The sequence below is a fragment of the Anopheles ziemanni genome, chromosome 3, assembly GCF_943734765.1.
Source record: "Anopheles ziemanni chromosome 3, idAnoZiCoDA_A2_x.2, whole genome shotgun sequence".
Taxonomy (NCBI): Eukaryota; Metazoa; Arthropoda; class Insecta; order Diptera; family Culicidae; genus Anopheles; species Anopheles ziemanni.
In genome coordinates this window covers 90268193-90295562 of record NC_080706.1, presented here as the reverse complement: position 1 = coordinate 90295562, position 27370 = coordinate 90268193, and the positions used below count along the sequence as shown (strand labels likewise).

At 42.3% G+C, this 27370-nt stretch overlaps 1 protein-coding gene across 1 annotated transcript in view; it reads right to left on the bottom strand.

Annotated features, from left to right (window-relative positions):
* Positions 1-27370, bottom strand: part of LOC131287880 (putative polypeptide N-acetylgalactosaminyltransferase 9) — a 79009-nt gene that overhangs the window by 10334 nt on the left and 41305 nt on the right. The gene's annotated exons all lie outside the window — the stretch shown is intronic.

Here is a 27370-nt window from a genome sequence, read left to right as displayed (position 1 = left end):
TGAACGTTATTTGTAACTTTTTCGGCCGCCAACACACCACCATCGCATGCCTGCACGCTAACATAAGCTTTCGGTATCGCTTGGATGTGCCGGCTTTTTAAGGGAGGGTAGAGAAAAAACCCCTCCTCGTACAAGAATGCGTTCGAAGATTTCACGCCTCAACGCGTAACGCGTCCGTCCGCCCTGCTGGAACGCAGACGTCTTAAACTGAGGCCGGGTGCAGAAGCCTGTCTGTCTCTGTGTTCCAGCAAGCAGGTTCACAGACGAACTGCGTGGTGTTTTCATGGTTGGTTGGTTGGTTGGTTGGTTGGCATAGATTCCTCGGCGGTTCAAGCGAGCGAAAGTGAGTTTCTGGCGTAGAGAACGATAGAAAGGGATAGTGGAGTCGGTCGAAGCTAGAGAGTCGGTCGAGCATCGTTTTGGGGACTTAAAGAAAACAATAGCGGCGCGCATCTCCCAGCGAGCGGGTGCATCCCTCCCATTCCGGAGGGTGTTGCGCAATGACTTCACCGGCAAGATTAAGTCTCGGCTGCGCCGTCGACCCGGGACGGTACGGTGTGTGAAATGTTTTGCCGTGAAATTGAGAGCGCATATATATATTTTTTAGTATTTGAAGGTGAGCTGCTAGAAGTAGGTAAATGCTAACAGAAACTGAACATTAGAAATACAACTTTTTCTATGACGTGTTCCATTTCATAAAATATGGTGGATGTTTCCCATTCAAAATACAGTAAACGAAAGAGCATGAGCAAGAGAAAAATTTCGGGAAAAAGGTTATAAAATCCGTGGTACAAGTTGCAAAATAAATCTTGTTCAGTACAGATAACTCACTTTCTTTCCGAATTTTATATGATGAGTAGTTGGTCATTTCTTGAGTTTGTGATTAAATCAAAGACACTCTTGTCATGTTTTATAAACAAACATAAAACAACCAAATAGATAAAAAATAATGTAAAAAAGCTGTTAAATTCTTATATGTTCATAACTAATCTGGATTCTCAGCTGTAAAGCTAGGTTCAGAAAGCGAAAAATGCTGAAAATCACGTGAAAATATCAGTTTTGCTGTCATTAATGTTAATATTCGTGAGCAAAAGCGCTGATAGGCAAAATATTCGATTCGAAAGATCAACAAAACAGTTCTTTTGAACAGCGATAAGCAAAAGAAGGTAATGAAAAACACTAAGCTAAGTCGTAAAACTTATAGAAGAGTTATTATCTTTTTTCGTTCGTAATAATTCCGATAGGAAAAACGAAGTTATGTAAATTCAAGGAAAACATGAAATCTTCTTCGATAAGTTTATTCTTGTAAAATATCAAATCACCTACAATAAACTCTTATCTTAAAGCATTTTATCACCCAATAAACTCTTATCTTAAAGCGTTTTGTTCTTGTTCAATCTTGTTATTGGTTTTAACAGCGCTATTTTTAAATTGGAAGAAACCAACCATGTATTGAAAATTGATAAAATTGTAGGCCGATTAATATAATTTTTTTTTTAGTCATAAAACCTCATCACCGAAATTCAACCTAAAAATAAAACTACCTTTTTATGTTGGCCCCTGGTTTTTCCCCAAAACTTCTTTCTCTTCGATTTCCCAGAACAAACGAGTGGAAAAGAAGGAAAAACTAAAACTTTAATTTCGCACAGAAGCATAAATTTAATTTCATAACGCTTATCTACCTGATTTGCCACACGCTACCAACCGTCGGCTCCCCCAACCCCGCGTTCGGGACCTCCTATCCCCGGGTGATACCGAACGCCGTCTATCGCCTTTTCCCCTTTTCGCCAGTAGGAAAAAGGGCTAAATTACATAATTGGCACCCTTGGCGGAGCGGCCCAACGAGGCAATCGGGCGCGGGCCTTTATTTTTCCACCCGGCATAACAATAATAACTATCTCATCGGGTTACGGAATTGGGCAGAAGAAGCCAAACCGCTCGCCACACCGCTCCCTTTCTCCGCTCGCAGGAATGCCCTCCCTGCCGGTAGCGCGGAGTAAAATCTGCAAATTGATACCGTCGTTCCGTCACCATCATCACCTTCCACAAAAGCGATTGACGGGCGCCATAAGCGTTTCTTCGTCAACGTTTGATGCGTTTCCAACTGCAAAGCAGACAACACACGCCGTCTCTCGATTTATGTGCAGCATTTTCTGGGCTGAGGTGAGGAAATAAAATGCAACCGACTGCCAGCACCTCAAGTCCGCCCCGACGAGGGCTGTGATTATTTGCGCGAAATGATTTATTGCATCCCCGAGCAGCCGGCGAGAAGATGATAATTCGATTTTTGATGTGCACATTTCAATTCACTCGCTTCGCTGGTAGCCCGGTTTCGTAAATTGTAGATATTACTCATCCGCAGTGGAATTTGATACAATCCATTTGAAAGCATTTAATTTTTATTTTGTAATTTAATGAAACAGATCGGTTTTCAAAGCACAGTTTAAAACACAAATGAATAGATTGTGCTTTGTTTCTTCGTGTGGTATTATTTTCAAAAATGTTGTAACATTGTACTTCGTTTCTTCATGTGGAATTATTTTCATACTCTATTGAATGTTCGTTTCTAATGCTCAGTATTATTTTCTTTTTTTTACTTATTCACTTTTCACTTTTGAGTGCTTGTATTTTTATATTATCAAAAACTTTGAAAGGTTGAACTTTGTTTCTTCATGTGGAATTCTTTTCAAAAATTATTGAATGTTCGTTTCTAATGCTCAGTATCAGTTACTCTTTTTTTACTTATGCCACTATCCACTTTTGAGTGCTTGTTTTTTTATATTTTCAAAAACTTTGAAACATTAAACTGTGTTTTTTCAAGTGGTACTACTTTAAAAAATTATTGGGTGATCGTTTCTAATGCTCAGTATCCTTTTCCTTTTTTTTTGAGTTATTCCATTATCCACTTTTGAGTGCTTGTTTCATTCTTACTTACGCCATGAATGAAAACATGGCATAAAATCATTTTCCTCACTTCGATGTCCACTTTTTCCCACGGCCCAATCAAACGCAAGCATGGCTAGTGTTATAACACGCTCTCCGGCCGACACTTTCCATCGAATCGGAAAATAATGTGAATGAAGCCTTAGATGACAACAAACGCTCACGACACATGCATTCCTCGTAGGGCGGGATGCCAAAAAGGTTTTGTTTCGTTCAGGAGCTTGCGAGCAGAGAAAAAACGATTAGCTTCGTTCACCCGGGACACGAAAGCCGAGTCAAAGGTTATGTCGTCTTCTGGCGCGCGCGGTTTGCGGTTTCGAACGCCGAAAAAGAATACGCCAATGAAATGGAGAAATGCGAAGCGACCAAAACAATGATCGCACGTAATTATGTGATGAGATTGAAAGTTATATCGTTGATGGGAATTTATAGAAATGGCGTGACAAACACACTCACACACACGGGGACCCACCAACGGGGAACGGGGGAGGGAATCATAAATTTTCGTTTGTCAGCCGGCGCAGCGGGAGGATGGTTTATTTTCCTCGCGGCAGCGTGTTTTCCTTTTTTTTTTGGATGGAAAAACACCCCATCTCCCGGGTTGGGCGGGGCAGATTGCGAAGACATTTTGTACAAAATAAGCATGCGATCATTTTCTTCCGCGTTCCGCTGTGGGGAAAACGTTGTTCAGTGCACTTCAATGGTACATTGTTTGTTTGTTCCGTTGATCTGTTTGTTTGCACCGCTTTGAGATGCTCTCCGTTTCTTTAGGTTAATTGAATGGTTCCTCTTTTTTATTAGTTGTGTCTCTGGTTTACGGCTTTTTATGTTTACTCTTTTCCATACAAGGTATTTTCCTTCCTTTTGCTTCAAGCAACCGAAAAACAAGACAAACGAAATGAAAATTGATGGGCGGTATTGCGAAGCGCTCGGTTTCGGCAGAAGTATTATTAGCATGCAAATATGAGCGGATCAGCCGCTCGTTTGCCATAGATCACCAAATTATACCTTCCATTGTCGACCATTTTCCATGGTTCGCTTCTTGGGGTGTTTTTTTGGGTATCTTCCGAAAATTGTGCCCTTCTTCTCCAATTCCATGATCCACTTGTGTGGAACCAAATTTGAACGGATTTTTCCCCCTATTTTTCCTTGTCTCACCATGTTTGGGGGACAATTTGAACTGACCTCTGGACCTCCAAAACGCATCAATTTTCTCACGATGAGACTGACTGAGGGTGAAATAAAAATTACCCGATGACCTTTCCGAGCTGAACTCGACGCAATTGCACACCGAAGCCCTAGAAGAAGCACGAAAGTAAAAAAAAAACACAAGCACACGTGAATTTAAATCAATTTCTGACGACCAAACATTTGATAGTTTAAATTACTTTCCTAGAGTGTCATTAACGGTCGGTGGAAAAAAGTAAGAAACGAACGTTTCCATGAGCAGGTTCACATCTCAGCCGGCTCCCAACAGAAAGGGACAAGGTCGTGGGAGAGTAAATATAGCTACCGGCAGGTCGGATATTAAACCTTCCATTAATCTAGCCCCCGCCTCCATCGGAGGCCTTTGGTTTCGAACGCATTAGGGGGTTTTAATATTTTCATTGAGCCTAATATGGGCGGTGATGTGTATCGACGCTTTGGGGTTCCTTTTGGGGGCTTTCTATGCTATGCTAATATTTCCATTTGGGTCAACAACGACAAAAAAACCCTCTTCAATAACGTCGAGAAAATGAAGCTGTTCGTGTTTGCGAGATGCCAAAGTTGTTCTGATTTTGCATTCATCGGTTTTATTTGCAAATAAAAATAAACAGGGAATGGAATGAGTTTGTTTAATCAAATACAGACATTATCGTTTCGTTTTTAAAATAAATACCATTTCATTAAATAAAACTATATATAATTGACGTTCCACTACTTTTTCATTGCTTAAATAATCCACTGTTCAAAGCTCGCCTCGATCACATAATAAGTTATCGTTTTCCTTCAATTACCGCCATCATTGAGTGGAATTGAATGGAGTAGCAAAGCGGAAAACCCATCCAAAGCACCCAACAGCGTGGGGATGGAAGAAAATCCAATCGCTCATTGCACGAAACACGAACGATTGTAATTATTAAACGAGTAAAAGTGTGCTATAACGCCTTGCGAACGTTTTATTGACATTTGCCATCGGGTTTTATTTTGCAAAATAAAACTAAAAAATTTCCCACGAGAATTAGAGTGTAAAGTAGTAGTGTTTAGCCAATTATCAGTCATAAAATTGGCAACAAGTAAACTTAACCACTAACTTTCCTTGTGCATTTGGGAAACGAAATAAAAACTTCAACGATGAAGCGTTCAGCAGAAATCCAGTAAAGCATCCAGTTTTGGTTGTGATTTTTTTTTTTGTTTCCGCAGCTTTCCGCCTATCAATTTGAAAATGACATAAAACGATGCTGCCGATGACAGCTCATTTGGATGGAAAAAGGCGCGATCGACGTAATCCGAAAACCGATTACCGACCGATCAGCGGCGCTATCGGGCTTCGGTTAGTAAAAGTTTATGGGTGATATCACAACGGGAGAAGAAGGAAAAAACGGAGAAGACATCTCACCGTCTCCAAACTCCACCAAAAAAGGCGGAAGACAACACGATATTTCACACGACGATGGCGTTTCTCCTTCTGCGTTTATTTCTTTTACCTTGTTTTTAGACGCGTCCCGGTGCCATCTTCATCAGTTTGTCCGTCCGTCCGTCGAACACGGGCGTTGATGTCATTAATTATGCCGCTCGTTCGTTTGTTGACTGGCCCGGGGGGAGGGAGGGGGAGTTTGTGGCCTTTTTGTTTTCCATAATTTCATGCGGTACGATTTTTTGGCATTTTTCAAAATTGACCATGAAGATGCAAAGTGATGAGGCTCATTAAAGCGATTCCAAAAAACGCCAATCTTCGAATTTGCTCCGTGGCTTCGCGGGCGTTCGTCGTGAAGGTGGGGGGGAAGGTGGGGGCGTGTTAGAGAGAAAATCGCATTAATTGAATTCGAATTCGATTTTCCACCGGAATGCGGACCAGAAAAATAACCTTGGCGTGTGTTACCGATGAACCGTGCAAGACGGACGTTTGCTGCCATCGATTTTCTTTTCCGGATGGCGTTATTTTTTCCCACACTTTTTCGGACGGGAACTTTCCTTTTCTATCCGGAACGGGGGGGTGCACATACACTGTTGCATGCATTCGTTTCTGTCCCGTTGCCTTTCGCTGCGCGCGATATGTATCAAACAGATGCACCGAAAAAGGGGGAAGAAGCTTTTGCAAGCCTTCTCTTCAATGTGACATTTGAAAATATATTGCACAGTGGTGCTAGAGCGGGCGGAATCCGGATGGAAAGATCTTCCGAGGTGTCCCCCTTTAACGGCGACTTGCCGATGCACATGTCGTCCTCCGGTAAACTTTCGCTCAGCCGGTCACGGATGTACGCGAAAAGGTGGAATTTGCAGCGCACACGTGACATTTTTTCTGCACCGCGAAGGCGGTTGGGTTCCTGGTTTTCTAGACTTCTGGTGTTTTGCCGCCGGTTTATGGCAACGTTTGCGATGCCCAGCACGTCCCCACGGATGTCAAATCATATATTTCTTGCCATTCCTTGACGCCCGACACGGAGAAACCATTCTTACGTAGTAAATAGGTAGGGTAGTAAATCTCCTCACGGAGGAGAACGAGCACCGTGACAGAAATAAAAATTCAAGAGAAAACTATAAACGGTAATAAATTTTGAGTCCATTCACCCAATAAAAGATATTTTTTGTGTTTCCAAATGATCGGGATCAAACATTTTAATTTGTAAATATATCATCCATAGCCATGTGCGCTTTAATCATCCAAACTTCTGTATTTTGTGTTTTTTCTTCCTTTACTACATCTTAAATTAAGATAATATTTTATTTTTTCTCACCTATAATTATAAAAAACTCTTTTTCTGTTCCATTTCGTATTTTTATGTTATGTAAGATATGTTCTTTTATTGAGTGGTTCTACTTTTCCTCTCTGTTGAGGCATTACTTTCGCTTTCTATATCTGGTTTTAGTTTTGCACTAAGATCCAATCCATTTTCCTTTCTATTAGATGCCTTTTTGGTAATCACGATAACTTTTAAACCATGTTAGACATAAACTTCGTTTTTGATAACGTTTCTATTATATTGAGTTCGGTTCTTTCATTTTAAAGTAAGTCTATCAACACTTTTCAGTTGTTGTAATATTGTTTGCGTCCTCTAAATAATTTAAGTTGCATCTACGAAGTTTCTTACATTTCATTTTTCATTCGGTAGCTATTTATAGTTCTTTCGTTTAGATTTTTAACATTTTCCCATTACTTTGTGCAACGCAATGTTGCGTTTGTAAGTTCATCTCACACATGTTTTAATACCCCGCACCATCAATCAAAGTGCGTTTCGTTTGCAGCTGGGAAAGTCGGCAACCTTTCGCTTCACATTCGCCGCCGCGCGTGTGTTGCTCATGGACGTTAAACGCCGAATTGCTGCCCTTCACTTTGCACTCCCGATGGTATGTTTGGTGCACTAGCCGAACCAAACATGAAAACGCGACATCTTCTCGCGGTATGGAGAAGAAGATCCATTGCGTTTCGTTGCCCGCATCCATCCGAATCCGATGATCGTTTCCGTATTATGTTTGATAATCATGTGGAGTGTCATTTTTCTCCGCGTTTTGTCCTTTCGAAAATGCCGTGCAGTGCGCACTTTTACGTTCCGGGAACGAGTGTTGGTCATCGCGGTTATGCAGTTGAAAAAGATTAACGTCGGCTGTTTTGGTGTGACGGTTTAAAGCGCGCCTAGTTTGAGTTTTGCGTGACAAATTTTGTCTCATCGCCGGAAAACGGGCAGTTGGATTGGCTTGAGCTTGCCGGAGCTGGTCGCCGTATTTTCTATCACGTTTTGTTGTTTTCTTTCCCATCTCTTCACACCCACCCGTGAACGTAAAAGTAAAAGTAACGCTCAAGAGTCGAGACGCGCGATCGAAGGAAGATGCGCGCCGTCGAAACGAAACCGAACGGTCATTACGGGGTTGTTTAACTTCTTCAGGGAGTTTGATTGTTTCATGTGGTGTTTTTTTTTTTTTTATTCGCCTTCCTCCTGTGGGAGAAAGTTGCCATCCCAGCGGAGCCTAGCATTCCAAATTCCTCCCCGTTACCGCAGACGTTACGAGACGCCGGACCCGATGGTGCGCATCATCGTCGGCTTACGCGCTTTACGTGGAATCGGGCGGATCGATTAATTAGGCAGACAGTTTCGAGCCCGTCCTCCGCCCCCGGGTCGCATTAATCGATCCTTGGATCGCGATCCTCACCCACTCCGTGCATTTACATACGGCTAGACAAAACCCCGGTTGCGCTGATAAGGGATGACGACGGCAGCTTTTGGCAACTTTCTACCAAATTTATTCCGTCCTAAAGCTCATCTTTCGTGGAGTTTTGAGTGGGTTTTAGTTTTTTTTTTTCTTTTCGTTTTGCCTACAACGACACGAGCTTACCCGCTCACCGGAAACATTTTGTTTGGCCAAAATAAATGATGCGGAATGACATAAAACACCCCCGCCAACCTTTTACAGCGTGAATATTGTGTGGCTAAATATCTGACCCACGAAAATCTATCGGGTTTATTGTTGTCCGCAAACACACCGAAAAATAAGGGAAGCTTTCAAAAAAAAAATGTCTCCTGCCCCGCTTGATTTGGTTGATTTTGCATGCGCAAATAAATAAAACGGCTTCGGTGTTACATAAATTGCTCCCCCGAGGGAGGAGAGGGGGACCAGGGGGAGAGAGTGTCGGAGATGGCACACATAATTAACCGTTCGATTTTTTTTTCCCGCTCGATGACCATTTTTATGCAGATGGCCTCCCCGAGATGGATGGTTTTAAGCCGGGGGTAAATTTTTTGTTCAATTTATAAATTTGAAGTCACGGGTTCGAAGTGGGTGGGAAGGTGCGGGGGAGGATGCTATGAAAAACTTTCGTAATTTGGCTCATCGCCTCCGGTGAAGGAAGGAAAAAAAAGAGCGCTCGAGAGTACACTCGGATCGTTTTGGCAGAAAACTTTGATTTACTGCAAGCGCGAATGAAAAGCGCTGCTTGAAATATGTTTTTTCACTTTTTCCGGCGGGTGGGAAAATTTAAAAACCGTCAAGCGCGAGGCAACGGAAAACATGATAACACTCTTAAGGGCGCTTCAGGGGATGGGACGGAGATTTTAAATTGTTAGCGTGCGGGAAAAAAAACTCCCCATGAAAATGTGTCCGCATGATCGCCACCAAAAGTTTGGTTTCTTTTATTTATTTTGGAGTGTGGTTAGTCCAAACTCGCCCTTAACGACTGCACTGGGGCGGAGTGCCTTTGGATTGGAAACACCACTCCGAAGGCGTAAGGATTTTCGGTGGCGAAATGCTAATTAGTGTCGACACGCAACGCAAACATTGGGAAGGATTCTTTCCCCTTTAAAAAGCGCGCACGAAACGGTTTCCCATTGAAGGTTTTTTTTTCGGGAAATGGTTTTCCCTTGACTGACGTGCTGGCTCAAACACCGTCGGGGCTGTCATTTTCAATCAATTTAACATTTAATGCCCACAGTTTGCTGGGAAATTCGCGTCAATTATGGGCTAGTCCATGAGTCCAATTAAATAGGATCAAAAGAAAGCGTTTGTTTTAAATTCAAAATTGCTTAATTATTCAAACAATCTCGGGAGTGGCGAGCAATAAATAAAGCGATACAAGGTATGTGCCATGAATATATAATTTTCATTTGATTCGATCGACCACGAGATAAGGGCGTTTTCGCCTGACACGGACATTATTTTGGATGGACGTTCTTATCGGCCGATCGAAACAAGCCAAACATGCCTCCAACAAGCGAATAAAAATGTATCTTCCATTCGATTTCCCAGCGGGTTCATCAGACCGACATACACACACGAAGAAGGCAAAGGTTAAATTCCCCCCAAAACCCTAACGGAGCTTCATCGAAGGGAAACTATCTCATGGCGCATCCAACTTTTCGCCCCTCATTCGGATCGAAGAAAATGGAAAGAAAACATACAACATCAAAGATGGAGCGAGGTAAGAGGTAAAGCTTTTTGAACGTGTGGCGATGATGTTTAATGTTCGCTGGTATCGAACCCCTCTCGTCCGAAAACCCCCCTCATCTTCGAGATGCACACGTTTGGGTCCGCTGCACACATAATTGGCGAGTCACGCCATCATCGAACCCATCATCGCGTCATCTGCTCCAGTCGTCGGCTTGAAGACAACTTCGGTTTGATGTTGTTGCGCGGTGCGAGAGCTTAAAACTCTACCCCGGTCGTCGTGTTTGTTTCAATCGGCAAACGTTGTTTGCGGTGGGAATAAAGACGGGGTGTGTTTGAAACTCCATTTAAGACATCACCTTCTCCGGGTAGATATACCAACAACCGACGAAAAACATGAAGCCAACTCCTTCACGATGCTGATATTTGCCGATTTCCCATGACTGATCACCTAATTCAATGGTTTTAACTCCGCCAAAGGTTCGTCTTTGCTGATAAATTGAGGAAAAAAGCGGGAAAACAAAAACAAACTCGATTAAAGGACGATTTCAATTATTTGTCGTTCAACTCATCCACGGCTTTCGAGAACTTTATGTGGATTATTTTTAGTAGGATTGGCCTACGGTGTACATGTACAGGTTGGTACACGATCAGAACGAGAAGATATTGCTAGCAGAGCCCCAGTGAAACAATTTGCCAATGTGCAGATTTGTTCGGCAAAGGTCAATCCGCCATAAATCTTTATCTTCTTCTTGGCAAGCATTTGTCGTGACTTTGATGTGGAAACAACTTTTCAACAGCTTTTAACATCAATATCGATGGCCTAAATTTTGTCTGTGCCTAACAAAATCAAAATTGCTGTTTTTAGATGAATTCAATAAATATTCAATTCAAGAATTTGTTTTAATGTTTACTCTACAAAATTTGGATTTAGTTCTATTTTTTCATAACCAAAGTATGAAATTATTTCACAATACTTGTTTAGATTAGAGTTGTGTAAATCTGATTCAGATTCATGAATCTGAATGAATCTCTGCCTTATAAGGGATTCATGAATCCTAAAGACACACCAACTGATGAAAAGTCACCAGCCAAAAATGGGTTGAGGGACCCTTTTTTTGTTTGGTCGTGATTCGTGACAGATCCATGAAGATTCATTAAGGTTTCGAAAGATGCATTAAGCTTTGAAGATTCGAATCCGCAAAGATCCATGAATCCATCGGAATGAATCTTTGGTGAAAGATTCATATGAATGAATCTCGCCAAAAGATTCATTAAGCACAACACTAGTTTAGATATAGGACAGAAGGATAGAATAGATAAATGCAATCAGTATTATATCAATTATTTGTAGGACATAATTTTCCCAAAGACTAGAAGGAAAACCACAACTGTGAAATGTCAAATCGAGCTGCTCGAATTGGCTGATAGTGTGTGTTCGAAAGTGGGGAGATCAATTAGCACCAGGTTGGAAGTGAAACCCGTGTTTTCTTTCCTGTTTTCCTTGTCGCCGGGCCGACACAGGAGATTGGGAAAAGTGGCCATCGGTTTGCCAAGCTCAGCTGCACTGAACCGGAATCGGACGGAGCCGGCTAGAAATTGACAGTTTCCTCCAGCGCAATTAAGATGATTGGTCGATAACAACGCTAGTATCGCGCAAACCGCGGTTCTCTAAGGTGGGGATCGACAAAATCAGGAACAACTGCAAGCGCCCGGGAGGCGTGAGGGGGGAAAGCGGGAAAAGTGCATTTTAATTAAGCCATAGCGTTAGCCTTCCGCCCCTTTTCTCCGCACCGGATGGAAGGTGTTTGTTTGGAAGCGATTTACTACGACAGGCACGCATCGACGCGCCATCTGCTCCTCTGCTTGGCCGGCTTTGGGTGTGTATATGTGTGTCGGACAACGGTTCCGGTCACCGCCAGCGGAAGGGAGGTGTGGTCGCGCGAGATCGAAATGTAGTGGAAAACTCAAAGGAGGAAAGAAAAATAGCATAATGGAAAATAAAACGGTCCCCCCATAATCAGACCGGAACTAACGGACATATGTGTGCGTATGCTGGCGTCCGGTAACGTCCCTTCTGTGTCAGTGTTTTTTTTTTTTTAGGATCATCCGAACGCGTGAAAGCTTGGGTGGGTGATGAAAATAGCGTCAACCCAAAAATGAAAACTGCAATACGCCGGGCAAATGGGGATAATTCCCGCTATCAAAACACGGATGTGTCAGTTTCAATAGATTTCATTTGTTCAATTATCAATTTCACTGCCCATCTCTTGCTTGCGTGGTTGGTTGCCCAAACCATTAAATATTCTATTAAATTTTAGATACCTTTTTCTCACTATTTTAAATTATTTGAGCAGCAATTTATTACGTCAAATTAATTAATGTCGTTATTGTCTTTGTTTAAACGTAACTTATTGATTATAATAGAATTAATTTGACCTCTGTTTGGAGAACATAAGTTTTAATTTTTAAAATGGTTGTTTTACGTTTCTTTATCAGTTTGTTATCGCCTCGAAATCTGTAATTTTGGCTTTTCTATTTTTTCAAAATCTTATTTATTTTCTCGTCTTACCAGAGGAAAAAGTAAAAATGCCGCGTGTAATTTTTGAGTAATTTTAAATCGCTTTCATTGTTTTAAAAATTAATCTAGATTTGCAAGATACGTAAAGTTGTTTTTCTCCTTTAAAAGACTAAGAGATTCTCTTCATTATCCAATTTGAAACTTGTAGTTAGTAAAACTATTAAACTAAGTTTATAATGCAAACCAGTCAGTATAACGAAATTGACAAGCTCATCTCAATTATCATTATTCAATGGAAGCACATCACAATTAAACTAGGTTATCTGATAAAGAGCAAAAAACAGCAAACAATTGCACGAATCTGTGTCACACAACAAGAGTGATGCATATGAGGGAAGTGCAAAACAGAAGTTAAAACATTAAAACAACAGATTTCATCATTTTTCGATTCTGAAGGTCCTTTGCAGCCGTTGTCTTCCATCGACATTGCCCTTCGTCGTTGGAACAAAAAAAAAGCGCGAATGAATGCATCGTTAAACTATTACAATTAAACACCATTTCGAAACACCACGTCCGTCCACCATCGGAATGAGCGGAATCTTGATCTTAATGTAAATCAGTGGTATTCAAAAAAAAGGTGGGGTAAACCACCCCGGATGCATTCATCAACCGAGCGTGACGCGGATTGTGAAAATATAAAACACCAAAGCTTAATAACTCTCGCAAAAGGTGGAGAGAATTGAAATATATTTTAATTTACACCCACACCGGCGAGTTGGACGGTGTTTGACAAAATAGTTGAAAAAATAGAAGGGTAAACAATTAGCAAACAATTGGTCTTTTGTGGGGACGAAAGGGTTCGTGGCTTGCTGCCATCCCTTCCCGGGGGTGTCGATGTTTGTCGTTCACGCGATTAACCTTCAATTGAATCTCGAGCTAGCGTCCTCCCCGTTTTAGGCCGGTTCGTGTACGCATTCAAATTCCGACCCCAAACTCACCCCCGGTTCTTACCATTTCAATTGGAATTGGTTGTGTTTTTTTTTTTTTTTTGTAAAACAGTGAACCTTGAAAAACGAACCTCACCAAAACGTCCCACATGAAAGCGAAATGCAATTTGGTTTTTGTAATAACATTATGCACCGCGGTGCTCTTGCGACAAATCGAGACCTATTTGCGCACCACCATAGATTGCACGCGAGAGTACGCAACTTCCGGTGCGGAGTAGTGGAGGGTTGATTTTTCCAATTTTACAGTTTACAGACCGTGCAGCACCTGGCTGACCTTCGAGGTCAACTATCATCCGGCGTGAACATTCCAACACTCCTTCCCCACAGGGGGTTTTGCGCCCCTTATTGGGGGCTGACGATGGTGCAAACAACAAAAAGTTTGCGGGCGCCAATTTGCATCGCCATCGACATGTTGATCGTCGTCTTCGGCGATGTCGAAGGTTTTAAGCGCCTGGAGGGGAACGTAAAGGAAACACAACGGCGTGCGTAACTGTGGCGGCACATCCGTTTCAACAATCGCGTTTAGACAACAACCTCCGGCACCTTTCCGGACGGTTGCGCCGCCGTTGCGTATCGTTAGCGTATTTGCCATGGCAAAAAAAAGAAATGGCCACGCAAAGAAAAAGCCATCTTCGACGGTGGCTTTCGCGTATGTAAATTCACCTGGTCGGGAGTGAAATGAATCGTGAAAAAAAAATATTTCCGACAGGGGAAACGTAAAACAGGGTGTCACCAACCCAAGGGTGGACACGGAAAATCAATCTCGTTAGAGCAGGCTTCGTTAGGCGGTTCGTTTTATTTCACCTTTTTAACCATTATTATTTTTAATGCCTCCGGTTTTTTTTCTAAAAATGTTCCCGCAAGAAACGTAAGAGGATAAAAAAAAGAGGATGAATAAACGATTCACCACCACGAGACACGGAAGAAAATCGGATCGGAAATTAAGGTGACGAAATGAACAAAACACCAACAAAACAGCAAACATACCGCAACGGATATGCAAACAAGGTTTTGCTCGTTGGAAACGCAGGAAAAAAGGGACACACAGCTGGACATCGGGAAGCCGGATAGATAAAACAACAAACGACGTAGTCTAGACAACGAACCCCCCCGCACACCACCCGGTCTGGTTGGTCTGATGGGCACAAATCTTTTCCGTTTTCTTTGCATTAAATTGATGGCCGCATTAAAAATGGCAAACCGATCAACGCGTCGAACCGGTGTGAAGTGGAAAGAAAGGGGAGAAACATCGAGCTGCGTGAAGATTAATTCCATCGTTCACCACACGGCGGGAGTATGGCGCGCATAGGAAATCGAAAGAAATCAAAAGAAGTAAAAAAAAAAACGTAACACCCAAAGGCAAAGGCAGGGTACCCAAACACGTGAATTCCAAGCAACATGCGAGTGAAGTTACACCCAAGGGCTGTTGAACTAGGTCGAAAGACGGAAAGCGAAAGCTATTTTCAGCGCTCCTTCGGAGAACCACTTTAATGAAGCTTAAATCCGTGGGGAGCAACGGGGACAGGAAGGAAGGATATTGGATGCGAAACGTGAACAATGCGTTTAGGAAGAGGATCGATCGAAACACGGAAGTGTCCAAGATTAACTAAACATGAAACATTGGAGAGATTTCATCAAACAAATCCAAACGGTAAAATGTTTCCACATTGTTTGTCAATTGAAAACAATTAGATTTTATAATTACATATAAAATTATACCAAAAACTTGTAAACATAATGTTTTCTTCATCCTTCAACTGCAGATGTAGTTTAAACAACAAAATTCCACAACAAACAATTGTTTTTAACCACCTTCCATTTCATATGGAAGCAACTAGAGAGATATGATAGTTACAAAATATGCACCGAGAGACCTTTTTAATTATGAAAAATGGTACCTTCTGGTGTTACGATGGTCCTCTCCAGTTTAATCCCACTTCTTCTAGAGCCATACTCCCACAACAACACCGTAGCAGACGTGTTGCTAAACAACGAAAACATTCCCGCTTTTTTCTTTCCTCCTCTACCGTTGATTGTTCGCGCTCGAGTGAGGAAAGAAGAACGGCGAGTGGCTAGACGACACCGTGGTGGGTGAGGTAACAACCGACCGGGTTTTATGTAAATGTACGATGATGATATTTAACACACGGCTTATGCTAATACATCGTAACAAGCTTCAGCAGGTAGAAGAGGTTGAAGGAGTTTGGATTTCATGTGCTGCGGAGAAGAAGAAGGCGAAAAACCCCCTTTTGCAGATCACAAAAGGTGGAGGTGTGTGTATGACAACATGGGATAAACAAGCGGGTAGCGAAGAAAGTAACAGACACGAGAGCCAGCGCCACGGTAGCTTCCAAAAACGGCCCCTCAATCACGTGCGCACTTTTTGCGACTAATTTCTTTTCTATCGCTCCTCGGAGTCGGAGGCTGACTTTTAACGCCCCGTGATTAGTCATTAGCGTAGAGAGAGAGAGAGTGAAGGTGTGGGGGTGGTTTTGTCACGCGGTAGTAAAATGCCACCCTTACTCCAACGGTCGAGGGTGAAGAAAGTGATGCTGGTTCCCTGTGAAATTTGTTGCATAATTTCGTTCGTCGCCGGCAAAAGCAATTCCGGCCAGCCGCCCATAAACATCTTGAGAAGCAACGAAAACATGTGCAATAAAAACATGACGCGAAAGACAAGAGGGGGGGGAAAACGCACGCGATCCACTCCGTCCGTTCCCAAGAGGGTGTTGTCTAATGCTTTATTTTCTGACGCACACCTCCCGACTGATAGGATTAGAAGATGCGCGCTTTTAGGGATCTTTTTTTTTTTTGTTGGGTTGCTTTATTGTTTTACCACACACTTCCAAGTGTGGTGGTCACGAATCGTAAAAGTCAGCTATCAATGTAATTAAGCTAGTCCGATTTGACACCTTCACCGCTGGGTTTTGGTTGCGTTATAAAATTATATAAAATTTTATCATTATTCACCAGCTGGGAATGCGTTATTAACGCCTGATTAGTAAAAGAAGCTAATAACAGCACTAACGGTAGGGCGAAAAAATTAAAACCATGAAATCATATTAAACAAAAAGAAAAAAAAAAGATTAAAGACCACATTTCAAAAATCGCAAATGAATTGCTAAATGAAATAGAATATAAATAAAAGAAACAACACAAGGTAAAAAGGTGAATAATAAAATTCAAAGTACAAACTGAGTGTTTTTTTAAATATAGTAAATCAACATGTACAACAAACCATTACATCAGTGGAAGCAAAGCTAATTTGTTGCAATAACATGTCGAAGGAAACATTTAACTTGCCCCTTAAAGGGAGAAACACAGGTTTGCAAACTTGTTAACGGACCGTGCAACAAACAAACATCGCCACTTCAGCAGCAGAATTATGAACGCAAGCACTTTTTTAAGCACCCGATAGCGGACACTGATTATTCACGCTCACGTACGGCCCTCGAATTTAGGCTCGGAGTGTGTCTGTTTCTTCCCGTTTTTTTTCACTCCTCCCAACCTCTTCCTTTTTGTTTTGGGCTCCGATCACAACCCTTTTCCCTTTTCGTTCTTTCCCGTTTCAGCAAACGTGACGTTTTGGTCGAGTGCGTCGATCGAAGTGCGTCGTACACTCGACGAAGAGATGCACGATGTTGGTAAACGTGGCTAGAACACACTCTTCGCTACATGACGACAAATTCAAACAGAAAACCCCCCCCCTCCGCCCGGGTGCACCACGTGCTGGGAAACTGTTTATCTTCAGGCAGTTGGAAAAATAAACATAAGATAACACGAAAACCCCTCCACCGGCCGTTGCGTGTTCTAACAAGAAAACGAAAGTTACAACGAACGAAAAGAAAAAACAACACAGCACAAGCTACACCGGCACGGACGATTTGCCGGTGGAAAGGCTATTTCCATTAACAATTTCCACGAGCATCGGCAACACCATCTTCATCATCATCAACACCATCAGCAACACACCGCGGCCGAAGCGGATCATCTTATCTCACCGCACAAATCGTCCGTGGTGAAAAATGCTCAACGTGGGCTCCTGGTTATGTTTTTCGGAAGGTGCCAAAAATTGTGTTCGTGTTCGTTGAAAGCGCAATCGAGTGGATTGAACCGTTAAAACGAAACCTATCGACGATGTTTCGGAGCTGCGGGATGAGGTAAAACGAGCCAGGGTGGGTGTACGCTCGAGTGTACATATTCAATTAACTTCATAATATTTATGTTAAGCTGATGGTTAGTGTTGTTGGAAGCGACGATCTCTAAACATAATGCCCAGATGAGTGTAATTGACGGAAAATATCCAGATGATGTCATTAAACACAGAAATCAAAGTGATTTTATACGAACAACCATGACAAACACAACTCGACAAACTAGTAACGAGTAAGTAAGTATTCAAAATCTAAACCCTGTGTTTATCAACTGATTTCTTTTTGTGGGAAAAATGCAATTATACAAATTAAATCCTCTCACTAGCGAGTCATCGTACTTGAAAGGTTTGATGCGGCAAAACTGATTCACAAACGTTCAACAACCGCACCGAAACCGGTGGGAATGTGCGATCGATTAAACTCGAACTTTCTCAGATCTTTAGCGCGAAGAAAACCATAAGAGCTAAAGAAGCACAAACTCCAGAGAGAAAAAAACGAAAGAGATAGATTCAGGGTTTTATTTACACACATTTCCCTTCCTGATTTACATGCGCTTGAAGCGTTTCAGCTAATAACACACATTTCGGAAGGCACCGCACGGGATTGCAGGGAAAATCTGCTTCGCTCCGATCCGGAAAAACTTCTCCGGCCGTACCTGGATAGGCTTTCGATCTCATCGCATCAACGGAAAATAAAACAAATCACAATACGCCGTCGTTTCTGGCACTAGACTTTTTACCTCTCTTGAGGTGCGTTAATTAGCTTGTAGCGAGCGAGCAACAGACAAGTCTACATGGCCCACGGAACACGGATGAAGTGCGTAAGAGAAGGTTGCAGCCAGGGCGCGCATGAATTTCCCGATCTTCCCCGGCGCACAAGCGGAAGCGCGTCCGGCTACGGGAGTTGCGAGAGGTAAAACGAGAAAATAAAACAGAACGACCAAAGCGGGGGGGAAACAGAACGGCGGGAAACGTAAACACATGGTAAAAGGGGGTAATTAATAGAAGTGTTAAGGCGTCGGTTTCTTTCTTTTTCTAACAACATGAAATGACTTTTACTAAAACCGGTCTGCGCTAGTTCTATTTGAGCGCTTGAAGAAATTGTGTTGATCTTTCAATAGATCTGTGTGTAACACTTTTTAAATTAACGCGTTGAGTACCAAGCGTTTTTATTACAATCTTTTTTTAATATATTTTGTTTGTTACATTAGTTAAACCGATGGTTTTCGAAGGCCAAGCAATGACTTGGCCTCCCAAATAACTTATTTTTAATATTACTATAGTTTTCATGTTGATTTTTCATTTATTTATGGGTCACCAACTTTCTAGAACTAGTTGCTGATGTCACCCACTTTTGGGTGACGTGGTACTCAACGTATTAAAGATATATATAAATAAATACATTGAACAATAAAATATTCTGATTAAAAGGATACAAAAAACCCACAAAGATTTGAAATAAACACATGAGATGAAAATTGAGGTACTTCAGACAATAAAAGATTCGATGAAAAAAGTAACTCCTAGGCAAACAGTTGCTTGCTTCCTTTTATTTTCTATTTTCTATTCTATTTTTTATATTCTTCTTAGATGTACGTCTATTTTTTGTTGTGTGCTTAGTAATTTTGGTATTATGACATTTGTTTTGTCTAACAGGCTTCAATTGCTAACCTTTTTATTAACAACTTGTTTTCTAAAAGATGGTTGACAAAATTAACCGAGGAAGCTCGCGATAGAACATACTCTGATATCCAAAATGTCAATGTTAACATACTGACTCTAACATTACATAATTGACACACTGTTTTCAAAAAAGTTAGTCGTATTGTACCAAACGCTTTCTACCGAATCATGTTTAAATGTAACTACCACAGTTTTGCAACCCGTTAAGGATGAGTCATCAAAAATAATGAACAAACACCACAAAAAGATCATCTGCTTTAGTTTAAATACCATATTTTAAACCCATTCCTACAAAGACTTCCCTGCTGTAGAATTCCTCATCCATCACGATTCGTAGATTTAAATCACTCGTCACATTTTAACAAAACGCACCCCATAACCATCAACGATCGACGAGCGAGTGCGACGACGACACCAAAAAAGCAAACGCAGCCAAGCTTGATGAAATAATGCATACCTGTACCGTACCGGCACGATCTGCCCGGTGATCTTACGAGAGAACTCCCGGCGGAGACCTCATTAGTCAAAGCCAGAGTCAGCATAATGTCCGTCTGAGCCCGAATCCACAAGCCACTATAGTTAACCGGTCGTGCTGTGTTGTGCTCGTCCGGGCATTAATTTGATGTTCCGAACCACGCACTTCGATGATTATGATCATTATTGTTATGATTGTGATGCGGGATGGAGTCCGATGACGATGCGGTTCACTTTGAGCCCCCGGTTCCCCTATTAGTACCCAATCTCATCATCGGGGGGAAAAATGAGGGACATAATTGATCAGAGCTGCAACAGGAAACCTTCGGATACCTTTTTTCTTTTCCTTCTGAGTGCATTGAAAAGCAAATAAATAATTAAATGTTTAACCATTGGCTCTGGAGGACTGAACTATATAAGCTTTCAACAAGCTTAGGGGTTTGAGTGCTCGATGCACCTTCTGTTTCTTCTGCATGGCTGGTGTTAAGTCGATGAAAACTTGCTGCCCGACGACGGGGGCAATGTTCATGATCGATTAATCTGCACGGCGAGCGAACCCCTGTACTTAGCGGTAGGGATATGATTAAGTGAGCTCGAGGTGTAGTGGATACTTTCCAAATATCCAATTCCCTCCTGTGATCCATTGACTCCATTTCTATCTCTATTTACCTTTCGAACAAGCAACCAAACAGCTGTTTGCAGTGACTTAAACCGCACAACGGGGCGCGTTCAATGTTTCACTCTCTATTTTGCGCTTGGTTCATTCAACGAGCAGCCCCTACAAACGGTGCTTAGGACAACGGCGCTGCCGGAACCCTGACCTGCATTACCGCAGGATTATTGCAAATATTTGTTTTACAGTTTAGTGCGCCCTCCGAGTGGCGTGATTTTCAAGCCAAACAACATGCTTACGCCCGAACGAACAAATATGATCGATTTGTAGTTTGAAACACTTCGCCTTTTTTTTTGGTCTTCAAAAATTCACTGCACAGCGATGCCACGGAAAACACGCACCCACAAGCAAAGGGATGGGGAGAAGGAAAAACACACAAATATACAAAACCAACAAGCCGCCACCGTTCGGTCGGTCGGTGATCGAATTTCCCAACACGTCAAACATCGCGCCCGGCACGAGAAACTCAACGCGCCCGTCATTCGTGTGAAGGCGAAAGTCAGGGGCGCGACTTGTTAGAAAACGCTGGCTGGAGAAGGGGGGGAGAAGAAGAGGGAGAGAGAAACAAAACGGTAGGGCTGGTCAGTGCCGGTGTCTAGCGACTTGCGCCCCGGCCTTCCCGGCCTGCCAACGAACCGTTTAGCGTAGTCGGCAACACTTGGTGGTTTGAACAACGCGCTAGGAAAAATGTGACTAAGTAGGAACGATAACAACAAAAAAACTAAACAACCAAACCAAATGGAAATCGCACGATCGCGGAGATCACTGACCGCAGAACGCGCGAGGCGGTGGGCTGTAAGTCAAGGTCCGGTTGTGCGTGCGTACCTTGGCGAAGGACACACTGTCTAGACCTAGTTTCTAGTTTCCGTAAGCCGTTTCTTGGCAAGAATGCAAAAGCTAACCTTAACATAAAATAAAAGAAACTAAAGTGGAAGTGACCCAACAACAGGTTTGGTTAATTAGTTTAAACAAAACATAAAGAAAATATTACGGAACCATTTAGAAAAATAAAACCCCAGCTTCTACTGATAAGCATCAAAAAGGAGAAGAACTGCTACAAGTTCACAATCCTGAACCTATAGTTACCTCCTCCAGTTTATTCCAGAGAACCTGAAAAACCCGTTCGTGTTGCTAAGGGGCTTTGCAGTAAAACATGTCACGAGTGTTGTCAGCTTCTTCTTGCACTCATATTTCTGCGAGAGTATGCTTTGTTTGGTCAGGTGAATCCACTCTCCTTTCGACCTTCAACAAGCTTCTCCATAATGCAGAGAAAAGAATCAGTCTAATACTTGTAAAGCAATAGAAAACCTTTTTTGTTTTTATTTCATATAGTTCTATTACTTTTCCTAATAAACGTCCGTAATACTTTTTACCTATTATTTGTTTTACCTATCCACTTCTTTTTTCGTTTTTGCTATATCTTTCCTCTCTCACTTCTCTCTAATCTTTCCTCTAATTTACATTATAAACTCTTCTAAAATTGTTAGTTATTTTTATTTCATTTCATTCTATTTTTGAGTTGTAATATCATAGTTTGTTTGATTTTGTTTGGATTTGTTATATTCTCTTTTTCTCCAATTTTTTATTATGTTTTTTTATTGTATTCTATGTTATATTAGCATGTTGAGAAAAATTTCCTCCCTTTAAAAGCACATCTCCTTCTTTCGAGAATATATAAAAATTTAAGTCAATGCTATGGAATGGCTCTTCTTATTTTCATTTTCCAAAGAAAATACGGGTATACGCAGACATTTTTTTTCGTTCGAGTCTCTCGCTTTACTGAACTAAATTAAGAACGCATCGTTATCGAACACGTACCAAGCCATGTCTCGGTGGGAAAAGTAAAGTCAACTGTCAAATGGGAAAGGTATCATCATTTGCCGATTAAATCATACTAGCCGAAGCATTCCTAGAACAAGCAAATGGGGCGGTAATTCACTGTCATTTGTGATTGACCATTCACACACGATGGAACGAACAAAAAAAAACAGACCGACTATCTGATCTGTAGTTAGGAAAGCAAACCATTTTGCGCCCTTTTTCGGAGAACGAAACCGGAGCAGAACTGTTGCGTCCGGGGAACACGCAGATAGCAACAGGGAGCTTTGCGGGGGCATCCAAAACGTGCCTGATCGATCTTTAATGACCAACCGTGAAAGAGGTTGTCCGACAACCGATGCTTAACCCCCTCGTAGGTCCCCCCCCGGTCCCCTGCATACTGGTGTGTATTATGTGCTGCTTAGCATAAACTCCCAGTACCCTCTAATCAGCTCTTCTTTCTCTCTTTTTGGGGCCACTCCGCCAGTAGAATGATAGTTTGATGTACATCGTGTGTCTCCGACTGGAAGCGGAAATCAATATGATGGGTTGATGGAGGCGCCCAGCGTACGCCCCTCAATCATCGTTTGCATCGGACGTTCGGGCGTTAATCGAGTGTTTCGGAGGGGATGGAAATTTGGGTCAAACCCGGGAAGCCCCGGGAAACAGGGGGGGTGTATTTCCCAAGAATACACTCACGGATAATGACTGAAATGCGGGTCGTCGGGGGGGTAATGGAAAACATTAAACGGCAGACCGTCATCAATGCAGTTTTTTACCAACGGCAGTATGTCAAATCGATTTAGTACAAATTATTAAACACAATCTTTCGAAGTGCCGCTTCCTGTGAGTGAATGTTTTACTTCGCTCGTCGTCATTTTTGATTATTCGACCCTTTGACAGCCACACGTGCATGTCAGATTTACGAGTTCATGCTAGGAAGGAAAAAGAAAAATTCCTCGTTCCAAATAGGAAACAAATGACTCGAGCACTCTGAGGCCGCTCAGAATAAGACGCACGCGAAGACGGAACAAAACCAACGGCTTCTGCACATTTAAGGCAAAACGCAGACCCGAAAGGCTAATTGTTGCAGCGCGTGTCATTAAGTGGAATTATAGACAGAAGCGCGGGGCAACACGGAGGGCACCGTTAGGGAGGGCAATTTTCTGGCACGTCCGAAAGAAACAGCTTGGCCTCAGAAGTATGTACCTTCCGCGCTTGGAAGGGTCACCACGGAGATCATCCTACACAATTACTCGCCGGAAAAATGCAACACAGGTAACGATATATGTTGAACAACATGTCATGGTCGGCTCCTCCTTCGCGGGGAGGATGAGGGCATAGTAAAGTGGGTCGTGCTGCGCAAAAACCTAAAGCACGCACGCACAAGCCTTCGGTCAAGCCTAAAACAGCATAATCGGTGGCCAATTAGAAACCATCTACCGGCGCACGTGTGCGAAACCTCATACCCGGCCCCCTTCTTGAAACCGAAAACGGGCCCCTCCGGCACGCTGGAAGAAAGTTATCTCCCCAATGCCATCGGCGACAAATCTTCGGGCAAAAGCCCGTGCATCCGCAAAGCGATGCAAATGAGCAGAAGAAAAAGGAAGGAGGGCGTATGAATTTGCATCCCTAACAAACTGGCAAAACCCGCAAAACAAACGTAAACCCGTGGCAATTATGCACCTTCTACCCTTCGGTGCGGTGGAGATTACTTTCGGGCCACGGAAAAGATAACCGGCTGGCGATGGAGTGAAAAGTTCACTCGTTAGGCGAACCGGCCAAAAGCTGCTGCGGTTTGCTCGAACTGTTTTTCGAGCAAAAGCCGTCATAATGACGTTATGTAACCGATTAGATTACAGCCATCGCCACAAAGCTTCTTATGTGCCACGTTGCATCAGGTCTGAGAAGATTGGAAGAATGCGAAAAGCTTTCTGAACCAGAAGGAACGTGTTTCAACAGAAGTTATGTAATTCCAATGTGCCGGTTAGTGATAGTCAGCTTTAAACAAGATTTCATCTCTCTAGAATTCGACAACTTGATCCGCAATTCTTCATTTATTTTATCAATTAACAGATACCTGTTAACTTTTTTTCAAAACCAGAGGCTACATAACAACAAATCACTACATTTTTAAAATCTTTTTTTTTTTAATTTAATCACAAGAAGTATAAAAAGAATTTATGTAAAATGTTCGCTACTTCACGTTTCAAAGTTCAATAAAAAAATACACAAGTTATTCAATATACATCCTTTCCAATCTATGCTTTTAAACATTCAGTACCAGTTTTATATTATAGTGGAAAATGCGGCAAGATGCCCCGGAGTAGGGGAGTAAAATGTACCGAACCTTCTTTAACCGAATTAAGCCATTTAAAACAAAGCGAAGTAATACCATATGTTTCTAAGAATGTCTAATACAGCCTAAGCAACAACAAATGATAAAATAAAATATTGCAAACAAGCAGACATCCATCAAGGCCATATGTTATTTCACGAAGACTGAACAGAATAGAGGCAAATACAACCTCAGCAGGAGTTAATATGAGATGGGGTAAAATGAACTGCTGTAAATGTTTAGCAAAACACTCAAGATACCCAAGTTCCAGCTAAATTAACTCAAGGTTGTATGTAGTCTGCATCCGCTGCGCAAACATGATTAATTATCGATGTTCCATATAGAAATAAATTAAGTGAAATTGATACCACAAATTTTTATTTAAATATTTTTAAAATTGAGATACTCGATTTACATATCTTTAATATGTAGCTCAAAACCTAAAAGTCTCGAAGAATAGCTCTTATTAAATATTTATTAACAAGCGTTCTTCCCAATTTTGACCTTTTTCCCTACAATTTTACATTACGCGTAGCAAAAATAAAAAAGGCAAAAAAATCTTCGTATTAATAACAACCTAAGAGTGTTAATATCATTTTATTATTTTTTTGTAGTGAAAAAGAAGGTAAATAATTTATATGTGAAGCTTTGGATTATGTTTCATGCATTGATAGAAGAAGAAAATAAAAGAAACAAAAGTTCTCCGCTCAAGGGGGCATATTACCTCACATTACCTTACTTAGTACAAGTTTAATCAAACTCAAATTACCGACATTTATTCCCCGGCTCAAGAGACTTATAATTTTTTGTAAAAATAGTTTACGGTACTTTTTCGATATCCAGTTTCGCTAGCACAAAGAGAATTATTTAGGTGATTTCTGTCTCCTCCCCTTTCCACCATTACGGTGTGTTGTGTTGTGTCTAGGAACAAATTGGAATGGGGTTGTTAGCTCGTTAGCTGTCGTAGCCTTCTTATCGACACTCCACTCACTCGCTGCTGCTCCGTAGTGGTCGGCATCGTCCCCGGGCTATTTGAATAACAGGCCGGTGGGTCGGTAGCGGGTAGCGGGTAGGGGGCTGTTGATATGTTTATCGTGTTCTGCGATGCAGCGTCGACGACCCAACATAGCGACCGCGCGCGTTCTACGGGCGCTCTAACTGTTTTTTCATGCAATTTGAATCGTCGTCGTCGTCGTCGTCGCCGTCGCCGTCTTTTCTTTTCCAGCCCACCCTGTTTGTTTATGTATGATGCATCCAAGGCTACCATCTTCCCCGGACCCTCTCTCTCTTCCGTCAACCACTTGAGAGGACTGGAGTCCGATGTCTGGGAAACCAGGAAGGAACGAGAAAGCCTGTGCTCGACTGCCGTGTGTTGATTCGAAACGCATCGAAAAGGTCAATGCACTCGATTGACTCGGGGCGGTTGCTGCAACCGGTTGCAACAGGGAACGGTGGAGGGAAAAGAAATAAACGGGATATGCATCGACCCGCCACCGCCAGATTGCGGACCCCTTCCGCGGGTTTCCATGCGTCCCATCGGTTCATTATCATCAGCACCAAACCCGTTCCCCGAACGGTTCTGGAAGTTGGAAGACTGGCACGATTGCAAAGCGTGGCTACGAATCTCTGAAGAACCTCCTCGATCTTTGAAACCTCTTCGGTGAAGTTCGTGACCGTGACCGGTTTTGAAGATATTCATATTCCTCCACCCAAGAGACAGAGAGAGAGGGAGAGAGAGGGTTTCTTCCTCTTTCATGCTCGGAAATTAGCTCCTGCTAACTGCTGATGTTCACGACAAGAACTCGACTCCGGAAAAATTCACCAGAAGAGAACAACTTTCTCCATCAACTCAGTCAAACAAACTGGAAAAAAAATACTGGAGATACTCCAAAACACCGTCCCGTGGGAAAGCGGCCATAAATATGCAAAGATCATAATTTGCGAGAAGTGTTCATTAGACATAAAACATACAATAAAACTCCCTTCCCTCTCACCCTCACGAACGCACCCACCCTCATGTTTCGCTCGCCCCGTCATGCAAATTTTCGAGGCCGAAGTGGTTTTGCGGCCTATAATTTAACCATTTAACAGTATTTGAAGCTGTGCGTTGCCGTATTTCTTAGCGTTTTAGCTTTTTTCTTTTGGTGCTGGCACAAACTTCCAAAAACGCGCGCGCCCACGGGAAAAGGACCCGACCGGGACTCGGGAGAAGAACAAACTTTCTTCCTCCTAACGGGAAGTGAATGTTTCACGGGTCGCTTGTTCTCGGACGGTGGTTGGGAAGTTTTAAGCTGATTTTTTGTCTCATTCTGGTGTTCTTTTCGCCATTTTTTTACGGAAGAGTTGTGTCGTTTCGCAACCGATCGGTTAAACGCATCGAACTTTTTCGTTGCACCCAAAAAAACCTGTTCGGGTACTTTTTGCTCCGTCTTCCGCACGGTCCGCGTGAGCTTTCTTTAAGAGGAGTTGTTTGGTGTTTGGGAGTTAATGTTTGTCGTAAATTATTCAACAAAAGAATTCCGTTTGAAAAAAGGGGTTTCCCTCGACGAGCTGGGAAGCGACGAGATACCGACTTTGGTGAAAAACGGTGTTGATTTTAACGGTGGAAGCTTTCGAGCGTGCAAAATAGAATCCAGTTTTAGTGGTGCAGTTAATTTGAGTTACCATCATTTAGTGATTTAGC